General features: G+C 45.2%; 1 protein-coding gene across 12 annotated transcripts in view; it reads left to right on the top strand.

Annotated features, from left to right (window-relative positions):
- KIAA0040 (KIAA0040 ortholog) overlaps positions 1-25965 on the top strand; it is a 99123-nt gene that overhangs the window by 47528 nt on the left and 25630 nt on the right. For 9 of the 12 annotated variants that reach the window (XR_008846586.1, XM_056532103.1, XM_056532111.1 and 6 more), the window contains one exon: positions 13708-13764. The gene's annotated coding sequence lies outside the window, so the exon portion shown is untranslated. Of the gene's footprint in view, positions 1-8339; positions 8433-9841; positions 10056-13707; positions 13765-25965 lie in introns of those variants that run through there. The other 3 variants (XM_056532109.1, XM_056532110.1, XM_056532108.1) reach the window with 3 other exon arrangements.

The raw sequence follows: 25965 nt of genomic DNA, 5'->3' as shown, positions 1-25965 counted from the left end.
CGCCCGCAGCGCTGCTGCGGGGATCCGATCATTCATAACGCCGCACGGAGGTCCCCTCTCCTTCCTCCGTCCGACTCCCGGCGTCTCCTGCTATGGTCTGTGATCGAGCAGACCAGAGCAGAAGATCACCGAAAACACTGATCTGTTCTATGTCCTATACATAGAACAGATCAGTATTAGCAATCATGGTATTGCTATGAATAGTCCCCTTTACACTATTCAAGTGTAAAAAAAAATGTAAAAAAATGTAAAAGTAAAAGTTAAAAAAAATCCCCTCCCCCAATAAAAAAGTAAAACGTCCGTTTTTTCCTTTTTTACCCCCAAAAAGTGTAAAAAAAAATTTTTATAGACATATTTGGTATCGCCGCGTGCGTAAATGTCCGAACTATTAAAATAAAATGTTAATGATCCCGTACGGTGAACGGCGTGAACGAAAAAAAAAAAAGTCCCAAATTCCTACTTTTTTAACACATTTTATTAAAAAAAAAATTATAAAAAATTAATTAAACGTTTTTTAATATGCAAATGTGGTATAAAAAAAGTACAGATCATGGCACAAAAAATGAGCCCCCATACCGCCACTTATACGGAAAAATAAAAAAGTTAGAGGTCATCAAAATAAAGGTATTATAAACGTACTAATTTGGTTAAAAAGTTTGTGATTTTTTTTAAGCGCAACAATAATATAAAAGTTCATAATAATGGGTATCATTTTAATCGTATTGACCCTCAGAATAAAGAACATATGTCATTTTTACCATAAATTGTACGGCGTGAAAACGAAACCTTCCAAAATTAGAAAAATTGCGTTTTTCGTTTTCATTTCCCCACAAAAATAGTGTTTTTTGGTTGCGCCATACATTTTATGATATAATGAGTTATGTCATTACAAAGGACAACTAGTCGCGCAAAAAACAAGCCCTCATACTAGTCTGTGGATGAAAATATAAAAGAGTTATGATTTTTAGAAGGCGAGGAGGAAAAAATGAAAACGTAAAAATTAAATTGTGTCTAATTAAATTAAAAGAGTCCTTAAGGCCAAAATGGGCTGAGTCCTTAAGGGGTTAAGCATAGTGATTGTCAATTTGAGGAATCAATAAGTAGTTACAATAAATACTCTCAATAAAATATGAATAATAGTAATATTTATTATGGGAATTATTTACATATGCTAGAAAAAGATTATTTATTAGCAATAGCTGCTGTTATGTTTTATTACAAGCTGGAAATATCTGTTACAATTTCTGAGAAAATAATATTATAAACCATCTTATATTGAATTAGATGGAAAAACATGTCAGATTATCTACTGAAATCTTCATGTTTTTGAAAAGGTTACTTCCTTTGTTGCTATTACTCGGCATTATTAACAAAGCTGTCTATTAACTGCACTGCTCAGGGTTTTCCAGACAAAAGAGTATTATATGCAGTTGGAAGCATCAGCCTTAAACTATTATCTAAAAATTACTTTTATTTCCCCACAATGTGCAATATTCAGATAAATTCTCCCATTAAGACCTATTTCCACCTAGCAATATTTGTTATTACAAGTTGTTTTCTAAGCAATCATTACGATTGTCGCAATGTCAAAATGCACAAAACAACCAACAATAAATATAATAACTTGTTGATCGAAACCAATTGTACATGCATGGAAAGCTTCTTTTATATTGCGGGCATATGAATGGTATTATGATTATAATGATGATTGTATTGAAAGAAATGTCTGTAGGAGTAATAACAGCATAATAGCAACCCAAGATAACTAGAGCTCTGCTTAGGATCATCACTTCTGACTTCTTTCCTTATAAGCAAGGATTCAGCACCACATTCATGAAGCGACAGATACCGAAAGCACTTGACAAATCCTATTGACTTACAGTAGGATTCAATCATATGTGTTTACAGAGTAGAGGGGAAGGGGGGAGGCTCCTGCTGAAGCCAGTTGCCTTAATGCTTGTCACATTGCGGTCGGACTCCATTTTACGGAGCTCCGTCGGCAAGTCTGTTGGAATGACGGGAGTTTAGCGTAGAAAAAAAGTGTGCATGCATTATTTTTTTCTTAGCTAAACTCTGCTGATTTACTGGTTCCACGACGGAGGATCCGGTGGAGTCCCTTGTGCTCTGACCCATTTTTGGGGCCCTTAACGTGACGGAGCACAACAGCAATGTAAAGTTATCTTTAAAGGGGTACTATGCCCCTAGACATCTTATCCCCTATCTCAAGACGTCTGATCACGGGTGTCCCGCCACCGGGGACCCCGGTGATTACCCTGCTGCACCCGGCATTCGTTAAGAGCATCGGGTGCAGCACCGAAGGCTCATGATGTCACAGCCGTGCCCCACTCGTGACATTATGCCCCCTTCCATAGACTTGCATTGAGGGGGCATGGCCATGACGTAATGAGCAGGCCATGGCCGTGACGTCACGAGCCTCTGCCCCGCATCGCCAGTCATCTGGCACAAAGCAAAGTTCGCTCCATGCAGCCGAGATTGTGGGGGTCCCCAACAGCGGTACCCCCGCGATCAGACATCTTAGATGTCTAGAGGCAGAGTACCCCTTTAAAGCCAGACAGATGTCAGTGAGAAGGGGGAGGGGTTCATTGTTGATCTCCTGGTACATATAGAGGAGATAGAACATAATTTAAACTATAATATTTGACCGGAGCTGGACTGAAAATGAAAAATAAAAAAATAAACTTTTGCTCACCGGCCTAGATCTGTACCGTGTACATCCCATGGTGCCCAGTCCCAGTTCAGCACTTACTGCCTTAGTTTCAAAATGCCTCTCAGCCTAGGTGAATAATCTAAAAGGAAAGCAGAAGGCGCTCCATGTGCGGGATCAGCAGGTCAGGCCCATAGGGAAAGGGAATAGATCTATCCCACGCCGCTTACCAGAGTTGGTTGTGTGCACACACACAACAATGGAAAGCGCCTGTAAGTACTTGTGTCCTCATCCGCAGCCCTCCTCGGAGGCAATAGACAGGCAATTTGACCGTATGGTAGGAGATGTTGGCGCTGGATGAAGGAACCAGGAGGAGTGCAGCATAAAATCAAGCTGGGTTTATTAGATGCAACGCGTTTCGTTGCACATGCGCAGCTTCATCAGGCAAGATGAAGCTGATGAAGCTGCGCATGCGCAGCGAAACGCGTTGCATCTAATAAACCCAGCTTGATTTTATGCTGCACTCCTCCTGGTTCCTTCATCCAGCGCCGACATCTCCTACCATATGGTCAAATTGCCTGTCTCAGCCTAGGTGAGAAGAGCAGCTCAGCTGGAATCGGGCACTATGGGCAATATGAAAAACATGAAGCAGGCAATTGGACAGGTAAGTAAAATGTTTTTGTTTTTCTTTCATTTCTAGCCAAATTTCCCCCATTTGAAGAGCACTTCTAATGCAGATGTGAACACCGTCTTACACCCCTACCAATTACTTTGACTATACAGTGCATTTCCATTATCAGAATGGTCACTCCACAGACTTATGAATTATTCAATAACATCAACTGATATCATCATAATGTACCATGAACCATAACCTACCCTCTTATGTAAGGGTGCTGGGATTTTTTGGGGAGTCTCATCTCAAATTCAACTATTTTTATTTTCACGGTATTAGTAATGAATGAGCATGTGGAATGAGTTCAATGAGATCTTTTCCCTCCCACTTAGATTATTTCAAACATTTGTGGGTTAATACTAGTTAAAAGTGTCCTTCATGATACCATTACCACAATCCTGCCTTGAAATTCTCAAGAACTGAGATTACGTTTTACAAAGGAACCTTAAACAAAAGCAAATACCCAGGCATCTAACTGTACTAAAAGTCAGAGGAGAAACTATGGTGGGTGCAAAGGTCCTTGGAGCTTGGATCTTCCGAGGTCAATCTGACCATGTGAGGAGACCAATATGATAAAAACCATATGGTAGTTTGCATTGGGTAAATGTCATATGATCATTTTACGCCTCCTTTACATATATCAGGCTTCTGACATTGTTTACCTCGGGCGTGCACTGGAGGTAAAATGATAGCAGAACTGATCCCATTCATTTGAAGTTTGGATGCCGGATTATTGGACTTGCCTGACCGGCACCATACAGGGGAACGTATCTTGCTGCGTTCCCCTATCCGGTGTTCAGAAACACTGGATGCCGGATGCTACACAACTGATGACAACTGATACTTGTTGTCATCAGTTGTGGCATCAGTTGTGTTGAGATTTAGGATAGAATTTCACATGGAAGACGCCGGACATATATAATCCTAGTCTTATATTGAGGCCTAGGAGCCTAAAGGGGTACACCAGTAGAATTTTTTTTTAAATCAACTGGTGCCAGAAAGTTAAACAGATTTGCATTTACTTCTATCTAAAAATATTATTCCTTCCAGTACTTATCAGCTGCTGTATGCTACAGATGACGTTCTTTTCAAATTTATTTTCTGTCTGACCACAGTTCTCTCTGCTGACACCTCTGTCCATGTAAGAAACTGTCCAGAACATGATTGGTTTGCTGCTACTCTGGACAGTTCCTGAGACATATAGAGGTGTCAACAGAGAGCACTCTGGCCAGACAGAAAAGAATATCAAAAAGAAAAGAACTTTCTCTGTAGTATACAACAGCTGATAAGTACTGTAAGGATTAAGATTTTTAAATTGAAGTAATTTATAAATCTGTTTAACTTTTTGGTACCAGCTGATTTTAAAATAATTGTTTTCCACCTGAGTACCCCTTTAAAGAATACCTGTTATATCCCACAAGAAATATAATATGTTACTCAGTACCTAATCCTATCATCTATATTTATTATAAAGATACCTCTTTTCATTATCCTCTCAGGGGAAGGGGGCGTGTCCATCTCTTGTGGTGGTAGGAGGTGATTGGTGTGTCTGCTCATGCAACCTTGTTTATCTCTTGCCCATGACTCATGGACAAGCCTGATGCTGCTGCATGACTGGTCAGTGTGCCAGTAGGTATGGGGACCCCTAGTGGTGGAATTTTCAGGAGCTACTTTCTTTATTAAGTATTCAATAAAAAAATAAAAAAATAAAAACTATTATAAAAGGTCTTTAATTTTCATCACTGACAACATATAAAAAGTTTTTGGATCTGGCAGTGCCCATGTAAGTTACGCATCTGAATAAAATGTAATAGTTCCTGAATTACATATGATCCCCCTTCTATGGGTGGCTTGTGTCTACTGCAGCCCATTGTATGGATACAGTTGTTCATAACATGCTTTATTGCTCAGTGATTAGATAGTTATGTGTGTGGGAAGAAGTCTTATTGTGAGTTATTTATTCTACAAGGTTCCTCGTATCTACTAGAACATACAACATTAAATGATATCACTAGGAGCTCAGACATAATATACAGCTATCACAGACTCATTGTGACCTTGCAGCTGCACCAAATGTATTGAAATCTCTTTCGCACCTGCCTCATTGCCAAGTAGAATATACTATTGTTTGCTAAGAACTACACTGGCAAAATGTGCTCAGCCTCATCAATGATAAGGAAACCCTTTGTATGTGCAGATATGTGTTAAAGCAGTTCTCTGATCATCTATTTTATGATCTGTCAATAAGATATGACATAAGAATCAGGTCATTTTAACTGGGGTCAATTACCTGGGACTCCCCTATTGTCAACAATGAGAAGATCCTATTTCCAAATTTTATCTGGAAACCTAGGTATGCAAGGCCAGTGTAGAGGGCAAAAATGGGAACCTCTAAACCTGAGGATCCGTGTCTTGTTGGTGGCGATTGGCAACTCTTTGTGTGCTGTCCCAGAAAAGAGGCCGATTATTTGTTTTAAAGGGGTACTCCTCCCCTAGATAGCTCATCTTCTATCCTTTGGATAGAGGATAAGATATCTGATCACGGGGGTCCCTTCGCTGGGGACCCCCACGATCTAGGCTGCGGCACCCCAGACATCCGGTGCACAGAGCGAACTTCGATCCATGCTGGATGACTGGGGATGCGGGGTGGAGGCTCATGATGTCAAGGTCACGCCCCACTCGTGACGTCATGGCCATGTCCCCTCAATGCAAGTCTATGGGAGGGGGCGTGATTGCCGTCACTCCCCTCCCATAGACTTGCATTGAGGGGGCAGGGCCATGACATCACGAGTGAGGCAGGACCGTGATGTCACGAGCCTCTGGTGCTGAACCTGATGCTCTAAACGAACGACGGGTGCAACATGGGTGCCTTTGGATAGGGTATAAGATGTCTAGGGGCGGAGTACCCCTTTAATTTCTCTTGTGGTGGTTGACCTGTAAGTTTATTGGCTGCGTTCCTCCCCTTGGGTTCCCTGTAGCTTGCATTGTCCAAAAATGTAGTTCACGTAAACAAACTATGTGTTTTTGGTAATGTAAACTTAAGGATGATAACTGGGTATAAAGCCCAAACTATACTAACTTTACACAGGGGCATCTCTCCCCATTAACCGGGCCCTATAGATACAATCTGAAAACCAAAACTGTGAGCTCCACTATCTCTACATCAGTCGAGATTCCATCTTCTGTGTCCCCATGAATTTGACCTTAAAGGGGTACTCCGGCGCTAAGACATCTTATCCCCTATCCAAAGGATAGGGGATAAGATGCCTAATCGCGGGGGTCCCACCGCTGGGGACCCCCGTAATCTTCCGCACCCCGTTAGAATGCTCCGCCCCCTCAATGTAAGCCTATGGAGGGGGCGTGAGAGCTGTCACGCCCCCTCCCATAGGCTTGCATTGAGTCACTATGCTCTGTCCCCGTGATTGCCAGTAATCAGACTGGCTGATTCTAACGGGGTGCGGCGTGGAAGATCACGGGGGATCCCCAGCGGCAGGACCCCCACGATCAGGCATCTTACCCCCTATCCTTTGGATAGGGATAAGATGTCTTAGCACCGGAGTACCCCTTTAATGGCTTGCCTAACATTTTATATGAATTATTTCTATTAGAATTCTTTAACAGGTTTTCCATGTTGTGAAAGTGAATCTGTAAGCTCTATATCATACTCAGAGCTGCAGACATGGGCAGATAGGGAGATAAAATAAATGATACCTGTCATCTTAATGGATGGCTGTTTGCAAAGTTTTAAAATCATCTTTTCCTTCCAAGTTTAAGTGTCATAGAGGCCTAGCTGAGCTGCAGCATGCATGGTTTCTCACTCCTCCACCCCTCCCTGTTGTGCTTGATTGATGTACATGGCTCACTGTTGGAAGCCGAACCCTGTACATCAATGAAGCATGGCAGTAAGGGGTGGGGGAGTGAGGAGGCATGCATGCTGCAGCTCAGCATGGCCTTTATAACACGAGGAAGAAAATCAAGTTTTTTTTTCTCAACTTCATCAGCTAAGAAACAGGTATAATTTTTCTTACCTTCTATCAGCTATCTGCCTATGATATAGAGCTGATAGATATTCTTTATCCTTTATCAATCAAGAATGGCAGTAAGGGGTGGGAGAGTGAGGAGGCATGCATGCAGCAGCTCAGCATGGCCTTCATAGCACGAGGAAGAAAATTTGATTTTTTTTAACTTCATCAGCTAAGAAACAGGTAAAATTTGTTTTACCTTATATCAGCTATCTGCCTATGTTATAGAGCTGATAGATATCCTTTAAGGTCTCTCAACAATAATATGATCGCTATGATGCCAGCGATTAATCTCTATGGTAACTTGACAGCGAGTGTTCAGCTTCCCTGCAGCGCCAACACATTAGACAAGAGATGTTACATAGTGGAAGTCAATTGGCTGTAATTTTTGGGCATGCTGAGTCCTCTAGGGTGAGTGACACTTTGTAATTAGACTCCAGATGAAGTGACCCCAGGCAACCCCAGCTTTGCCTATAGTTTAGCATTCAGCATAGCCTATATCAATATATAACAATGGTATTTAGTGTTTCTTTATAGGAACAAAGAACAAACTTGTATAGATAGAAGTTCTGCCTTTTAGAACTGTGTATTTAAGCCTGGACAAATCTTCAGATAAAAGCTGACGTTCATACAATACAAGGTAAGCTAAGCAAATACTAGGCACAAATCACCATTCAGGTAAATAGCAATACAATTGTACAGCTTGTGTGCACTTTCATGGCCACAAGTATAATACTAGAGACAGATTGGGTTCGCAAACAAAACACACAAGGTAAAGCTACATAACCTATATACATTGTTAGAACTTAAACACAATGAGCTGTACAATGGGTACGTTTTCTATTGCTGTTTTAATAAGTGAAACTTTAACCTTTGTTCATGCTTGGGCTTCTCCGCACCATCAGTTCAGAAATGTGCCTTTTTACAGCCTGGCATAGCTATTAGATTCCTCTTAAAAGAACCACAGCATTAAAGGGATCTGCAGAAAATGTAAGATCGCATCTACCAGGGTAACAGACACAGCAACTGCTATGGAGCCCAACAACGCTAGGGGCCCAAAACCCAAGAGGTAAGGTTAGTAATGTGTATTAAAGATGCAAAAAAGCTTAAAACACTTAAATGGGACCCCATTCCAAAATGTATTATGGAACCTCATAGTTTATTATGTTCCTACTATGTGCATGATTCCTGTACTGTGACATCATGATTTTTTTTCCCTGCTGTGATGTCACTTTATGCATTATCCTTGATCTCTGAAATCACTATGTGAAGTATGTTTGTGACATCATTGTGTGCGTTATCTCTGTACTGTGATGTCACTATGTGTATTATTCGACTACTATGTACCGGATTTTTTGCCGTATAAGACGCACTTTTTCTTTTTCTCACTTTTTGTTTTTGGGGGGGGGGGGGGGGGAAAGTTGGTGCTTCTTATAAGACGAATACACACCTATCGCGGCGGTCCCTGCGGCCATCAACGGCCGGGACCCGCGGCTAATACAGGACTTCACTGATCACGGTGATGCCCTGTATTAACCCTTCAGATGCGGCTATCAAAGCTGACCGCCGCGTCTGAAGCGAAAATAACACTAACCTGGCTGTTCAGTCGGGCTGTTCGGGACCACCGCGGTGAAATCGTGGCGTCCCGAACAGCTTACAGGACACCGGGGGGTGGGGAACCTTACCTGCCTCCTCTGTGTCCGATCGGCGAATGACTGCTCCGTGCCAGGATCCCCTGCATGGCCAGCCCTCTCCTTCGTCGTCATCACGTCGTCACACACGCCGTCCCGTCATCCAATAGAAGCGGCGTCATGGCGGCGACGGAGAGCGAGGATACCGGGCAGCAGAGATGCTCCGGAGCGACAGCGACACCCGGGGATGCGGCGACAGCGATGTCCAGGGCAGCGGTGATGAGCGATGACGGGTCCGGAGCGGCGGGGACACGTGAGTACTACCTCCTATACCAGTGGTCTTCAACCTGCAGACCTCCAGATGTTGCAAAACTACAACTCCCTGCATGCTGGGAGTTGTAGTTTTGCAACATCTGAAGGTCCGCAGGTTGAAGATCACGGTCCTATAATTTACATTGTATTTGGTTCAGAATCTTTATTTTTTAGAGTTTTATCCTATAAAATTAGGTGCGTCTTATATGCCGGAGCGTCTTATATTACGAAAAATACGGTACATTATTTCACTATACTACATCATCCCGTGTATAATCCTTGTTCTCTGATTATGTCACTGTGCACATGATTCCATTACTCTGACTTACTTACTTATTTTTGATCCAGTAACTATACAATGACTATGGGGGGAGATTTATCAAAACTTGTGTAGAGAAAGAGCGGTGCAGTTGCCCATAGCAACCAATCAGATCGCTTCTTTCATTTTTCACAGGCCTTTTTAAAAAAAAATGAAAGAAGCGATCTGATTGGTTGCTATGGGCAACTCAGCAACTTTTCCTCTGGTCAAGTTTTGATAAATCTCCCCCTATATGAGCAGCTTTTGGTCACCAAATTGCAGATTGTGCAGTCACAGACATGAAGCTCTTGGCCACTGTAGATTATGAAAGGAAGAGTAAAAGGTTCGGGAAATTGAATAAAGATCATTGGCAAATACAGGTGAAGACAAAGGACCTTGGTGTATACCAAATATTCACGTTCTGAGCTCATTCGAGGCTAAGGTGTTTGAGGTGATGTGAATTGCTGGTCAAAGTTTGGCCATTGAGCCCCATTGTTACAGGTTATTGGTGTAAAAGTAGTTATGTATGCTAAGGAGCCTCCAAGGTATTAAAGAGGTTCTCCACCTCTACACATCTTATCCCCTATCCAAAAGGATAGGGGATAAGTTGTCTGATCGCAGGGGTCCCACCGCTGGGGACCCTCTCGAATCTCCCTGTTGCACCCGGCATTTGTTTAGAGCGTTGGGTGCAGCGCCAGAGGCTCATGATGTCACGGCCACGCCCCCTCCCATAGACTTGCATTGAGGGGCGTGGCTGTGAAGTCACGAGCGGGGCATGCAGTGACCTTACGAGCCTGCGGCCCGCATCGACAGTCATCCGGCACAGAGCGAAGTTCGCTCCGTGCACCGGATGTCTGGGCTACCGCAGCCAAGATCACAGGGATCCCGGGCAGCTAGACCGCTGCGATCAGACATCTGATAAGATGTCTAGGGGCGGAGTACCCCTTTAAGGCTTAGAAGTAATGACTACCTCTCCACTTCTATAACTGTGAACCTACACTGACCCTGATAGATAGCAAGGTGTAAACTGGGATCAGGAGATACATTGCCATATGCAGGGGCATAGCTATAGAGGTAGCAGAGGCAGTCGCACGGGGGCCCAGGTGTCTAAGGCCCCAAAGCACATCTGCCCCATAAGAGAGCAGTATTAGAAGTGGCATATGGGGCCCTTTTGCAGATTTTGCATTGGGGCCCAGCAGCTACAAGCTACGTCTCTGGCCATATGGGTGTCCATGCAGTATAGCCCTTGTGAACTCAACACATAAACCACAAATAGTAGTTGTTATGTCTTCAGTCATTGCCCTGAGTTTGATTCAGCTACAATATCGCCCCCTACAGACAGTAAGTTAAGCTATGTTCACATGGCAGAATTTCCATGCGGAATTCTGCTGGAATATTCCGCTCAGAAATTCTGCTGCTGCAGAGTCCAGTTGATTTCAATGAGATTCTGCTGCACTGTGCACATGGCAGAAAAATCTCTGCTGCGGAAATCCAGATTCTGGTGTCCATGTGTACGTGTCTATTCTTTCTGCGGATTTCATGTGGAAATGCGTTGCCATTTATGAGACAGCACGTCACTGAGCGGGCCTAGTGCCCGCTGTAACATTCAAATGTGCAAAATGTCCGTCCGTGTTTTCCGTGCGGACATTCTCGCAGATTTTCGGCCATGTGAACATGGCCTTAGAAATCTGATTGGACAGTAGAATTTTTTCCCATGTCACTAAATGTATAGTATGCCGAAGTTTATTATACGTCCGCGAGATGTGATACCTAGGGACGCACTGTCATCCGTCTCCTGTCCTGCCACCTTACTTTCAGGATTTGTCAATTTTACAGCAAGTTTTGACATTTATTAAGTTTTCTCCATGTTGCATGCCAACATTTGAAATCTACTTGTCAAAATGCTGTCATATTGGGGGATTAAGTAGGTAAACAAAACGGATTTGTGTAATAAAAGAGAATAATTTTTAGTTGGAAGCTCAGTTTTGGACAATCTCTCACCCCTTGTTCTGAAAATACTAAATAAATTCAGGGATCCTATAAGACATTAGCTTTAGTAACATAATGCATAATCAATAACAGGCCCCCCACTTCCATGTGCTGTATACAATACTAGTCTCTTCTTATGTGGTAGAGGGTGGTATTGAGGACCTCTGGAGGCCTTTGGATGGCTAGTCATCCACTTTTCTGCATTCCTTATAGCAAAGTGAATATTTTTTTCTCTATCCACAGTACGGCACTTGGCAATCTCTTGCGGCCCCCATAAACAATGAAAGGAACTGCTGCGCTCATTCACATGACAGCCACTCCACTGCAACAGGAGACTAGTGACTTCAGTTCCTGAGTTCAGGGGGGGTCCCAATGGATTGACCCCACCACAATTATGAACGAAAGGAATTTAAAGGGGCACTCCGCTGCTAGGCATATCATCCCCTATCCAAAGGATAGGGAATAAGATGTCTAATCGTGGGGGTCCCAGTGATCTCCGCACAGCACCCAGCGTTCTGAATGAACGCATGGTTTAGGCGGCAGTGGGCGTGACGTCAAGCCAACGCCCCCTGGTGATGTCATGTCACTATATGTTACTCAATAGGTCATGCAGATGCTTTATATGTATTTTTAATGTGTCTAGCTTTTGTATTTGGCTCACACATCCCTCTGTTCTGCTGCTCTCTCATTCTGACATCCTATGCTCAGGAAGGGACATGTCTGAGGCAAGCACTGAGCCCGCCCTCACTCACCATGCATTCACTTCCTCCCTGAGTCTGCTGTGCTGCATCTCTTCATCACTGTAATCACTCCAATCACTGCAGACTGCTCTGTAACTCCGCCCCTCTCTGTTTTCATGCTGCACTCTGATAGACATAACAGGAGATAGCACAGAGGAGTGCTAGTCCTGCCCTCACATCATGGACTTTGTCCCAGCCTGTGCTTCAGCTCGGACAAAGATGAAGTGGAAATTGTACAGGATTAGGATCTGGGTGGTGTGGGGACCCCTAGTGGTCTTTTTTAAGACATGATTACTAAAAAAAAATAAAAATTAAAAATAAAAGGCTTATGAATATAAAATACCCAGAAATACTGAATACTGAAGTAGAGCAGTTGCCCATAGCAACCATTCAGATCGCTTCTTTCATTTTTAAAGAGGCCTGTGAATAATAAAAGAAGCGATCTGAATGGTTGCTATGGGCAACTGCTCCACTAGTCCTCTTCCTTCCTCCGATGGGCTATTATATTTGTGACTGACATAAATAAGATCTGTGTTTTATATTCAGCTAAAACTACTATTGACTCAGCTTGTGCTAGTGTTTCCCAACTAGTGTGCCTCCAGCTGTTGCAAAACTACAACTCCCAGTATGCTCAGACAGCCAAAGGCTGTCTGAGCATGCTGGGAGTTGTAGTTTTGCAACAGCTGGAGGCACACTGGTTGGGAAACACAGGCTTATGCATTAGCAGAAGCTATTAGGCCCCAATGCAAAATCTCTAACACGCTCCTTACCTACTATGTGCCATTTATTATAGCGATGACTTCTAATGTGACATAAGGGACATTGGCTCTCCCTTACACCCCCTATAGTGCCCCTGCTCTTGCATACACCAGTGATTCCCAACCAGAGTGCCTCCAGCTGTTGCAAAACTACAGCATTCCCAGACAGCCTTTGACTGAGAGTTGTAGTTTTGTAACAGCTGGAGGCACCTCGGTTGGGAAACACTGGTATACACAAACTGTATATACAAATACATGCACTGCATATCTACTCAGGAACCGGATTAACTTAGTAATTAAACAAAAAATGTCAGACGCACCTGCTCGAATGTTTGAGGTGGCTTTGTGATTAGGCTGCATTCACACAGGACACATTTCTGCCATTTTTTGTGCCATCTCCAGGTGTGCAGTGCTAATAAATGGAAATGAATGGAAATCTCACTTACCTATTCCTTTTTTTTCTGCACTTTTCAAAATTGTATAGTTCGCAGCGGAATAAAAAATTGGGAGTGTGTTTTGTAAAGCTGTTTTTCTGCTTCCCCATAAAAATACATAAAAATAGCAATTTTTCCAATTATCAATGTCTAACTTTATTTTTCATATTTTTATTTGACAGCACCGATACAGCACCCTTATGCCTCGCTGAATGCCATCCTGAAATTGTCAGATATAGGTAAGTGAACAACAAGGCCCATTGCAACATATAGGACCTTATAAAATCCTGAAAGGCTAGGCTGGTGTTTCCCAACCAGGGTGCCTCCAGCTGTTGCTAGAACTCCCAGCGTGCCCAGACATTTCCATATGCCATGATACCATTTATGTTTTGGGATTTTTTTTGTTTGTTTTGTCTTTCTTTTTGTTTAGACTTCTTTAAAAAAAAAAAAAGAAGAAAGAAAGAAAAGAGTGGATTTTTGTAACATTCTTTTTCTACAAGCAATAGTTTGATCACTTATACAGTACACTGCAATATTAACGTATTGCACTGAACTGTCATATCTGCATTCCCCTAGTAATGCCTACAGACCCTGAGAAGCCCATTGTTGCTAATACCTGTAACTGATCAGAACCCAAAAATGTATTGGAGTGGGTGGTCAGGGGTGCAATAGGAGGCACTTGTGACACAGTCAGTATTGATAGCAGTGTCTATTGCTATGTTATATGACCTGCATTTAAAGGGGTACTCTGGTGGAAAAAATAATTAAATCAACTTGTGCCAGAAAGTTATACAGATTTGTAAATTGCTTTTATCAAAAAATCTTAATCCTTCCAGTACTTATCAGCTGCTGTATGCTCCACGGGAAGTTGTGTAGTTCTTTCCAGTCTGTCCACAGTGCCCTCTGTTGACACCTCTGTCCATGTCAGGAACTGTCCAGAGCAGGAGAGGTTTGCTATGGGGATTTGCTCCTAGATGGCAGCTCATTTCCAAGCGGAATCCGCAGAAAGAAAAGACAAGTCTGTTCCTTCTGCAGACACCGGAATTGGGATTTCCGCAAATTTCTGCGGAAATTCCACCGTGTGCACAGTGCAGCCGAATCCTATTGACATCAATGGGACTCTGCAGCAACAGAATGTCCGTGCGGAATATACTGCCATGTGAACATATCCTTAAAGGTAGGGTCACACGTAACAGATCTGCAGAGTATTTTACGCAGCAGATCCACTGATGACTGACCCTATAATGTGCAATCCACCTCTACGAGCAGACATACAGGATCTTGCGAGTTTCAGCGGGCACACACTGTGTACTCAGAGATTGCGGCTGCTCTCGGCCTGGCTCAGGGAGCAGGGTGTTCGACCTCGTTGTCTGTGAGTACACTGCGCGCAGCGACTCTCAGGTCCCTGTGTGTCTGCTCATAGCGGCGGTTTACTGCCTCAAGCAGACAAAGCAAGCACAATAGGAGGTCCACTATAGGGTCATCGGCAGATCTGCAGCGTAAAATACACTGCGGATCCGTTACGCGTGACCCTACCCTAAAGGCTTAGAAAAATCATCCACCTACACCACCAGTACGGAAGATGTTGCCTATTACCCTTGTTGCCCTGTCAGGCAGCCTCCTTCAGGGTCCCCGGGGCCCCTTGCACCTGTTTCCCCCTGTACATATGTTCTGCAGTGCATTGTATTATAAAATGCGTTGTATCTTTAAGAGTCATGTCATGTGATTGTTACCCAGGAGGTACCAGTGACCATGTGACCCCAAGAGTGACCTATGGGCTCCCTGCTAGTCTCCCCCATATAAGCCCTGGGTGGAGATAGCCTCTTTCTCTCTTGGAGCTTCTCTCTCTCTTCCTGCTGAGGTCCAGTGCAGTCTTGTCTAGTGTCTGTGTCCAGAGTGCTTGAGGCCCCAAAGTCAAGTCTTGCAGCCACCATCAAGTCAAGTAAGATAAAGTCACAGCTTTATGAATCAAGTCAAGTCAGTCCCTGTCATCTGTCAAGTCAGCGTGGTCTGCACTCAATTTGCCAGTCCTACTACAAGTCCCAGCAAGCCCTTAAGGTCTCTGCGTCACTGGTCACCTCCTTGGGCCCTGGCTGAACTGTATAGACTTTACCATCTGTCTACCCTGTTACGCCTAGCGCTCCGGGTCCCCGCTCCTCCCCGGAGCGCTCACGGCGTCTTTCTCCTTGCAGCTTCCCGGTCAGTCCCGCTGACCGGGAGTGCTGCTCTGCCATGGCCGTTGGGGATGCGATTCGCACAGCGGGACGCGCCCGCTCGCGAATCGCATCCCAGGTCACTTACCCGTTCCCGTCTCCTGCGGTCATGTGCTGGCGCGCGCGGCTCCGCTCTCTAGGGCGCGCGCGCGCCAGCTCCCTGAGACTTAAAGGGCCAGTGCACCAATGATTGGTGCCTGGCCCAATTAGCTTAATTGGCTCCCACCTGGTCCCTGACTATATCTAACCTCCTCCTATGCACTTCCTTGCCGGATCTTGTTGCCCTTGTGCCTAGTGAAAGCGTTTTGTGTGTTTATACCCTGTGTACCAGAACTACTGCTATCTCCCCTGACTACGAACCTTGCCGCCTGCCCCCGACCTTCTGCTACGTCCGACTTTGCTTCTGCCTACTCCCTTGTACCTCGCCTATCTTCAGCAGCCAGAGAGGTGAGCCGTTGCTAGTGGATACGACCTGGTCACTACCGCCGCAGCAAGACCATCCCGCTTTGCGGCGGGCTCTGGTGAAAACCAGTAGTGTCTTAGAACCGGTCCACTAGCACGGTCCTCGCCATCCCTCTCTGGCACAGAGGATCCACCTCCTGCCAGCCGGCATCGTGACAGTAGATCCGGCCATGGATCCCGCTGAGGTTCCCCAGCATTCCATCTCTGATCTCACCACGGTGGTCGCCCAGCAATCCCGACAGATCGCCCATCTATCCCACCGGCTGTCGGAAATGTCCACCATTGTGCACCAACTTCAGTCGCAACTGCAGCAGCAATCATCTCCTCCGCCACCTCCTGCACCCCTTCCGCAGCGAGTGGCCACTCCTAGCCTCCGCCTGTCCTTGCCGGACAAATTTAATGGGGACTCTAAGTTTTGCCGTGGCTTTCTTTCGCAATGTTCCTTGCACTTGGAGATGATGTCGGATCAGTTTCCTACTGAAAGGTCTAAGGTGGCTTTCGTAGTCAGCCTTCTGTCTGGAAAAGCCCTGTCATGGGCCACACCGCTCTGGGACCGCGATGACCCCGTCACTGCCTCTGTACACTCCTTCTTCTCGGAAATTCGAAGCGTCTTTGAGGAACCTGCCCGAGCCTCTTCTGCTGAGACTGCCCTGCTGAACCTGGTCCAGGGTAATTCCTCCGTTGGCGAGTACGCCATACAATTCCGTACTCTTGCTTCTGAACTATCCTGGAATAATGAGGCTCTCTGCGCGACCTTTAAAAAAGGCCTATCCAGCAACATTAAAGATGTTCTGGCCGCACGAGAGACTCCTGCTAACCTGCATGAACTCATTCATCTAGCCACTCGCATTGACATGCGTTTTTCTGAGAGGCATCAAGAGCTCCGTCAGGAAAAAGACTTAGATCTCTGGACACCTCTCCCACAGTCTCCACTGCAATCTGCGCCTAGGCCTCCCGCCGAGGAGGCCATGCAAGTGGATCGGTCTCGCCTGACCCTGGAAGAGAGGAATCGCCGTAAGGAAGAGAATCTTTGTCTATACTGTGCCAGTACTGAACATTTTTTGGTGGATTGCCCAATCCGTCCTCCACGTCTGGGAAACGCACGCTCGCACCCAGCTCTCGTGGGTGTGGCGTCTCTTGATGCCAAGTCGGCTTCTCCACGTCTCACGGTACCTGTTCGGATTTCCACTTCAGCCAGCTCTCCCCTCTCAGCCGTGGCCTGCCTGGACTCTGGAGCTTCTGGGAATTTTATTCGGGAATCCTTAGTGAATAAATTCCGCATTCCGGTGACCCGTCTTGTCAAGCCACTCCACGTTTCCGCGGTCAACGGAGCCAGGTTGGATTGTACCATACGCTTCCGCACGGAGCCCCTTCTAATGAGCATCGGATCTCATCACGAGAGGATTGAACTTTTGGTCCTCCCCAATTGCACCTCGGAAATTCTCCTTGGACTTCCCTGGCTTCAACTTCATTCCCCAACCCTGGATTGGTCCACTGGGGAGATCAAGCGTTGGGGGCCCTCTTGTTCCAAGGACTGTCTAAGACCGGTTCCCAGTAACCCTTGCCGTGACTCTGTGGTTCCCTCAGTATCCGGTCCCCCTAAGGTCATTAAGGACTCTGCCTGCCACAGGAAATGCCCCTCCCCCCCTCCCAGTTCCATCAGGCAAGCTTCTGTGTCCCCTCATGGCCCTCGTCCTGGTGTCACACTGCCCCGTGCCAGGTCTCGCCCTCTGCCCTCTCTCCCCATTCCCACTCCTGCGGTTCTGCCTGCCGTTGAGGAATCCCTCCATCCTTTCCCGGTGTCCTCATCCCAGGGGAGGCAGTTACCCGATAAAGAGAAGGGGAGACCTAAGGGGGGGGGTACTGTTACGCCTAGCGCTCCGGGTCCCCGCTCCTCCCCGGAGCGCTCACGGCGTCTTTCTCCCTGCAGCTTCCCGGTCAGTCCCGCTGACCGGGAGTGCTGCTCTGCCATGGCCGTTGGGGATGCGATTCGCACAGCGGGACGCGCCCGCTCGTGAATCGCATCCCAGGTCACTTACCCGTTCCCGTCTCCTGCGGTCATGTGCTGGCGCGCGCGGCTCCGCTCTCTAGGGCGCGCGCGCGCCAGCTCCCTGAGACTTAAAGGGCCAGTGCACCAATGATTGGTGCCTGGCCCAATTAGCTTAATTGGCTCCCACCTGGTCCCTGACTATATCTAACCTCCTCCTATGCACTTCCTTGCCGGATCTTGTTGCCCTTGTGCCTAGTGAAAGCGTTTTGTGTGTTTATACCCTGTGTACCAGAACTACTGCTATCTCCCCTGACTACGAACCTTGCCGCCTGCCCCCGACCTTCTGCTACGTCCGACTTTGCTTCTGCCTACTCCCTTGTACCTCGCCTATCTTCAGCAGCCAGAGAGGTGAGCCGTTGCTAGTGGATACGACCTGGTCACTACCGCCGCAGCAAGACCATCCCGCTTTGCGGCGGGCTCTGGTGAAAACCAGTAGTGTCTTAGAACCGGTCCACTAGCACGGTCCTCGCCATCCCTCTCTGGCACAGAGGATCCACCTCCTGCCAGCCGGCATCGTGACATACCCTCAGTAAAGCTACCATTGTCCGTAAATTGGCGTTGGAGTCTTTATTGCCCCCCTGCCCCCTGGCATCACGAATAAAAGGGGTTAATGCCATCTGCCCCTATGGTAACAACATCTGCTCTCATCACACCCCGCTACATATATATATATATATATATATATATATATATATGCAGTGGGGCAAAAAAGTATTTAGTCAGCCACCAATTGTGCAAGTTCTCTCACTTAAAAAGATGAGAGAGACCTGTAATTTTCATCATAAGTATACCTCAACTATGAGAGATATAATGAGAAAAAAAATCCACAAAATCACATTGGCCCTCATTTACTATTGCAAACCCGACATGTGTTGTCGGGTTGTGCGCCAGATTCTGTCGCATTGCGGCAGAAATTCTGTATGCGCCAGGTTTTGCGCCAGAATTTGCACCAGAATTGAAAAAAACCCCGACTAACTCTCCATTTAGCTAAGAAAGCCCGAAAAGGGGGTTTGGTCACTGGGGAAAGGGGCGTGGTCTCCAAAAGGGGGCGTGTCTAGACATTTTCACAAAAAAACCAACATATTTACTAAGGTTTTTACATAAAATGTGGTGGATTTGAGCTGAGGAAAACCCCACAGATCAGAGCTTGTGTAGGTAAAGTGGAAAATGTAGGGAAACCTTAGTAAAAACCATGGAAAATAAATTGTAGGGAATTAAAACCAACAAAGAAACCTCCACTCCACTCTTAGTAAATAAAGGCCATTGTCTTTTAAAGAAATTATTTGCAAATTATGGTGGAAAATAAGTATTTGGTCACCTGTCCACAACCTCAAACAGTCACAAACAAGACACCTGTCCACAACCTCAAACAGTCACACTCCAAACTCCACTATGGCCAAGACCAAAGAGCTGTTGAAGGACACCAGAAACAAAATTGTAGACCTGCACCAGGCTGGGGAGACTGAATCTGCAATAGGCAAGCAGCTTGGTGTGAAGAAATCAACTGTGGGAGAAATTATTAGAAAATGGAAGACATACAAGACCACTGATAATCTCCCTCGATCTGGGCTCCACGAAAGATCTCCCCGTGGTGTCAAAATGATCACAAGAACGGTGAGCAAAAATTCCAGAACCACACAGGGGGACCTAGGGAATGACCTGCAGAGAGCTGGGACCAAAGTAACAAAGGCTACCATCAGTAACACACTATGCCGCCAAGGACTCAAATCATGCAGTGCCAGATGTGTCAACATGCTTAAGCCAGTACATGTCCAGGCCCATTGGAAGTTTGCTAGAGAGTATTTAGATGATCCAGAAGAGGATTGGGAGAATGTCATATGGTCAGATGAAACCAAAGTAGAACTTTTTGGTAAAAACTCAACTCGTCGTGTTTGGAGGAGAAACAATGCTGAATTGCATCCAAAGAACACCATACCTACTGTGAAGCATGGGGGTGGAAACATCATGCTTTGGGCTGTTTTTCTGCTAAGGGACCAGGACGACTGATCCGTGTAAAGGAAAGAATGAATGGGGCCATGCATTGTGACATTTTGAGTAAAAACCTCCTTCCATCAGCAAGAGGCTGGGTCTTTCAGCATGACAATGATCCCAAAAACACCGTCCGGGCAATGAAAGAGGGGCTTCGTAAGAAGCATTTCAAGGTCCTTGAGTGGCCTAGCCAGTCTCCAGATCTCAACCCCATAGAAAACCTTTGGAGGGAGTTGAAAGTCTGTGTTGCCCAGCGACAGCCCCAAAACATCACTGCTCTAGAGGAGATCTGCATAGAGGAATGGGCCAAAATACCAGCAACAGTGTTTGAAAACCTTGTGAAGACTTGCAGAAAACATTTGACCTCTGTCATTGGCAACAAAGGGTTTATAACAAAGTATTGAGATAAACTTTTGTTATTGACCAAATACTTATTTTCAACCATAATTTGCAAATAAATTCTTTAAAAATCAGAGAACTTAAATCGGTGGCTGACTAAATACTTTTTTGCCCCACTGTATATATGTTCATCTAAACTACTAGTTTAGTGTTTTCCAAACAGTGTCCCTCCAGTTGTTGCAAAACTACAACTGCCAGCATGTCTGGACAGCCAAAGGCTGTCCGAGCATGCCAGGAATTGTGGTTTTGCAACAGCTGGAGGCACACTGTTTGGAAAACACTGTGCTAGTTGATGTCTTGTATCTTGGTAACACATGCAGATGCAGACAGCACATTCCAGGGCAGGGCTGCGGCGGTGATTCAGGCCGCTGCTATTTACCAGTTGACTGCACTGGCAGCTTAGACAATGTTCTTTCCGAGGTGGTAATTGTCACATAGTTTCATTTTTTAATCTTGTTTGCTCATGTTTCTCCCTCTGTCCTCATTCCCCTGGTTAGTACAGGATTGTCGTCACCAGTTGGGAAATCCTTGTTATACTGTCTGCAAGTTTTATTCCATTTACATTAACCCTTTTCACTCAGTCTCAGTTAAAGGAGTACTCTGGAGCACTGGTACTTAAAATTTTTTTTACCTCATCTGATAGCTCTTTCAAAGACCTTTCCAACGATAGCTCATTTGTCAAATTTGGCCCAGCCATTCTCTTTTAATTGCCACCTGTAGCAGTAAGCAGCCATGTCATAAAGACTACATTTCCCATAACTCCCTGCGCCAGCTTCCTGTTAGCTGCTGCTCTCTCCCCCTCCTCTCCCTCCCCCCCCCCCAGGAAATTATACTAAATTATAATAAAGTTCCTTCCCTCCTTCCATGTGCCCACTAGCACAGTGTTTCCCAATTAGGGTGCCTCCAGCTGTTGCGAAACTACAACTCTCAGCATGCCCGGACAGCCGAAGGCTGTCCGGGCATGCTGGGAGTTGTAGTTTCGCAACAGCTGGAGGCACCCTGATTGGGAAACACTGCACTAGCGGTGTCACAAGAATGCCTCCCATCCCTACCATCACCGCTAGCGGGGTTGCGCGCGGCTATTATAGTGTTGAGCGGCATAGGCCATATTCGAATTCGCGATATTTAGCGAATATATGGACGAATATTCGTCATATATTCGCTAAATTAGCATATTTGTAATTTTCGCATATACAAAAATGCGCATATACGAAAATTAACATAGGTAAAAATTCGCATATGAGAAAATTTGCATAGGAAATTAATGTGTCTAAATGAAAAGGCGCAAATAAAACACACTGCGCCAAATTTTTGCACCAAATCAACCCCAGAAAACAAGGGTAAAGTGCTTCATAAATACCCCCCAATGTGTCTACAGCGGGAAATCTGCTGCTACAAGCGGACACACAGGGCTACCCAGCTGCAGCAGAGAGCTCGCTTTTGTGACTCTCACTGGCTCATTTGCAGCCATGTGACCGTTACCCTACCCTAAAAGAGGATTTGTCACCACACCTGACCTGTAAGTTTTAGTAAATACTTGTATTCCCCAATAAAATAACAATTCTGGATTAGCTCTGTGTTGTGTCATTTCTATGTTATGCACACTAGAAATGCATATTAGTATGTGTGAGTAATGGGTGTTTCCAGTAGGGTATGTCTCTACACTGCCTGGCACTAGTAGCTTTGATTGGATAGTTTCGAGACGTGCAGGGATACACCCCCTTTATTGGTAACACCCAGTTGACTATTAAGCGATACATATATTCATTGATAGCCAGGGCATGCTGCAATTTTAAAAAGCTTCAACTGAACCAAAAATCATTACTGCAAAGTGAAAAATAAAAACATTTAAAAAAAAAAGAAAACATACTGCAGCATTAAAGGGGTACTCCGGTGAAAAACTATTTTTTATTAAATCAACTGGTGCCAGAAAGTTAAAAAGATTTGTAAATGACTTCTACTTAAAAATCTCAATCCTTCCATTACTTATCAGCTGCTTTATGCTCCACAGGAAGTTGTATTTCTTTCTGGAGTTCTTTTCTGTCTGACCACAGTACTCTCTGCTGACACCTCTGTCCATATCAGGAACTATCCAGAACAGAAGGGATTTGCTATGGGGATTTGCTTGTACTCTGTGCAGTTCCTGACATGGACAGAGGTGTCAGCAGAGAGCACTGTGGTCAGACTGAAAAGAACTCCAAAAAGAAATACAACTTCCTGTGGAGCATACAGCAGCTGATAAGTACTGGAAGGATTAAGATTTTTAAGCAGAAGTAATTTACAAATTGGTTTAACTTTCTGGCACCAGTTGAGCTTTTAAAAAATTGTTTTCCAGTGGAGTGCCTCTTTAAATGATAAAAAAGAAAATCTGTCTGAAGGCGTCAATAGGGGGAATTTGCTATATACTGTTTATTCATAGTACTAAAAAATATATCTAATAAAAAGAAATGTATGCTGCAGACAGCCAAACTGTTATTAGTTAGTGCTATACCTTAGCTGGGAATTTGGAGCTATGTGTCAGAAAAATGATTCGACCCCTAGATATAGTAGCACATTGATCCTTCAAGCACTTTAGGCCTATTTAGTAGAAGAAGAAAAAAAAGCTTCCATTATTGGGGTGCACCTTATTAGTTGCAGTATGAACATTAAAAGGGTATTCCAGGAATTTTTGTTTTATTTGACTATGCTACAGGGGCTGTAAAGTTAGTGTAGTCCATAATATTGTGTCTGTACCTGTGTGTGACGGTTTTCTCACAATTCTTATGTGATTTTGACCCCAATATTTATTTTTAACAGCATACAAAATGACTGTTGTCTCAGATTTTTCCCAGGTTGCAATGCGGCTGAGACCTGACTCACTAGTCAGCTGATGACAGGGAGCCTGTCTGCTTCAATGGGTGGAGCGATCGCTTGGTAGGAGAGAGATCAAACTGCAACTAATCCAAAAGCTGAAGGCACCCTGATTGAAAACCACAGGTCTTTTGAATGGATGCAGCTCATTTATGTTTCCATGGGTGGGGTGGCTGATGTGTGGGAGGGAGGAAAATGGAATTATGGGATTTGTAGGCAAAGAAGAAAACTCAAAAAGGAAATACCAGTTCACAAAAAGCTAGCCACAGTATTATGGTAATCTCACAGCATAGCCATTCAGCCCCAAGACAAGCGCAGATCCTTCCTAAGCATGTCCATTACTGTCTGCCAGGTACATAATAAAATCACATTATAGTAGATAACCCCTTTAAGCATAACTTTAATATGGCATTGTGGAAGAATACATAACTCCTTTATACTTGCCTTGTCATTTTAGAATAGTAATAAGACTTCTTCTTAGTTAATAATAAAGCAGTCACTGTCAGTACCTGTGGTGCATGCTGCCCGAGGCAACAGAAAGCGGGGGGAATTTATTAAAAGTAAATACATTTCAACTTTTTAAAATCATTAACTTTTAATAATAATCTGTAACTTTTCTTATTTCCTTCATAAATTCTCTGCCTGGTCATATTATTGTTTTCAATACATAGACAGGAGAGTCCATCTCTGATATTAATCCTCAATTAATGGCTCTGACCGCTATTTATCAGTCGGAGCAATAACCTTCATGTATTTGGTGACAGTCCGGCTGTGAGTGGGTTAAACTGTAGAGAGGGAAGAAAGAATAGCAGCCTGGAAGGTAAGAAATAGAATTATTCCTCCACTGACTTCCTATGATGAATGAGCCAGGTGAAGCAGGACCAGAGCAAGGAGCCTCGAAACCCAAGGCAAGGGCAGGTTGTATTTGCTATTACACTGGCTCCCACAATATAATCAAGGGATAAGAAAACATGGTGCACATTGTTACTGAGGTTAGATAAAGTAGGTTAAATATGTTTTGAAGGGTATCCTTACACTGTTGGGAAGTCTGTTGCAAAGAAAACTCAGCTCCTACTTTTCCCCTTTTCTTATTTAAAAGAGCACTCCAGCGCAAAATAACTTATCCCCTATCCAAAGGCTAGGGGATAAGTTCTAGATCGCGGGTGGTCCGAGCGCTGGGGCCCCCCGGGATCTCCTGGACGTGGACGCGGCAGTCTGCCGGAAGTTAAGTTTCGTCCCTAGCAGAAAGCTGCGGCAGACATGGAGGGGGCGAGTCGGCCACCGCGTCATGCAGGGACGGAACGCCCCCTTTCCTGTATATTGCCGCGGCCCCGTACCGAAGATCGCGGGGGGCCCCAGCGCTCAGACCCCCGCAATCTATAACGGATAAGTTATTTTGCACTATAGATCTCCTTTAAGTGAATGAGAGCTGAGCTGCAGTAATCCAGCATGGCCACTACACGGTGTATGGAGCTGTCTGCTTCCAGCTCAGTTCACTGTGTATTGTGGGTACGGGGATATACCCAACTGATAGAGTGCCAGGTGTCTAACTGATTTATTAATAAAAAATAAACAGATTTTCCTAATTGAGTAAAAAAAAAAGAACTTATAGCTGCATATAATCTCTGTTTGCACATGGCCTTCCCTTCTTTCACTGTCTGCACAATGTATTAGAAACTCATATATTGCACTGAATGGGTGTCCTTGTTGTGGCAGGAAATCTGCAGCCACAGCTAAGACAATGTGGGACTATGTGGCTTCTAGCAGGTTTACCAATAGGCACAAAGACCTGGCATGGATGTCTGTTCAGGAGGGCCTTCCCCTTAATACTTTCATGCATGCCTGCAGACTTTGCAACATCAGGTATTACCTGAGGTTCCTATTCCTTGAGGAAACAACTTTGCACCTTTTTTGGTTAGTGTCCTGTAAAGGTGTTCTGTTGTCTGTTAATCTGTTTTGACCCTGACTTGTTTACTGACCTTGTCTATGTCTGCTGCCCTGTACTCTGCTGTATACCTATGTCTCTCTTTAAAGGGGTTCTCCGGTGCTTAGACATGTTATCCCCTTTCCAAAGGATAGGGGATAAGATGCCTGATCGCGGGAGTCCCGCCACTGGGGACCCCCGTGATCTTACACGCGGCACCCCATTTGTAATCAGTCCCCGGAGCGTGTTCGCTCCGGGACTGATCACCGGCGACCACAGGGTGGGCGGCGTGTGACGTCACGCCTCCGCCCCCGTGTGATGTCACGCTCAATCACGCCCCCTCCCATAGGCTTGCATTGAGGGTGACGTCACACGGGGGCGGAGACGTGACGTCACACGCCGTCGGCCCTGTGCTCTCCGGTAATCAGACCCGGAGCGAACACGCTCCGGGGACTGATTACAAACGGGGTGCCACATGCAAGATCACGGGGGTCCCCAGTGGCGGGACTCCCGCGATCAGGCATCTTATCCCCTATCCTTTGGATAGGGGATA

Source organism: Hyla sarda, chromosome 7 (genome assembly GCF_029499605.1).
Source record: "Hyla sarda isolate aHylSar1 chromosome 7, aHylSar1.hap1, whole genome shotgun sequence".
In the NCBI taxonomy this organism is placed as follows: domain Eukaryota; kingdom Metazoa; phylum Chordata; class Amphibia; order Anura; family Hylidae; genus Hyla; species Hyla sarda.
This window is presented reverse-complemented; position numbering and strand designations above follow the sequence as displayed.